We start from the raw sequence: 495 nt of genomic DNA, 5'->3' as shown, positions 1-495 counted from the left end.
GAGATCCGCGGCAGAGCCGGAGCGACTGAGGACCAAGGTGGAGCTAGCTGGAGGAAGGAGCCCAGTAGAGCCAGTGGGACAGAGCAATGAGGTGCAGCCGGAGGAGCGGAGTCCTGAGGCGATGGCGGGTCGACGCCCAACCAAGGCGGAGCCGGAGGGACAAGGGAGCCCGGTGGATCGACGGGTGACGGTGGAGGTGAGGGAGCTAGGAGCCGAGGTGGAGCCGCTGGGTCTACGGGCCGAGGCGGAGTCTGGGCGAGCAGAGGGGCTGCCAGGCGACAGCGGTGGAGGAGGCAGGAGCGGGTGGGAGGACGGGCATTTGTGCGTCTCCGGGCATTCAGGGCTTAACTCTGGATCAGAAGCCCCCTCTAGGCTGAACACGGGAACAGAATGGTGCTCAGGAGGAGCAGACACTTGAGGGCACTTACGAGGAGCTGGCAATGGAGGGCGCTTTCTAGGAGCGGGCACTGGAGGGCGCTCTGGACTGGATTCGGG

Source organism: Sinocyclocheilus rhinocerous, unplaced genomic scaffold (genome assembly GCF_001515625.1).
Source record: "Sinocyclocheilus rhinocerous isolate Xijiao unplaced genomic scaffold, SAMN03320098_v1.1 scaffold2850, whole genome shotgun sequence".
NCBI lineage: Eukaryota > Metazoa > Chordata > Actinopteri > Cypriniformes > Cyprinidae > Sinocyclocheilus > Sinocyclocheilus rhinocerous.
Note: the sequence above shows the minus strand (reverse complement) of the source record.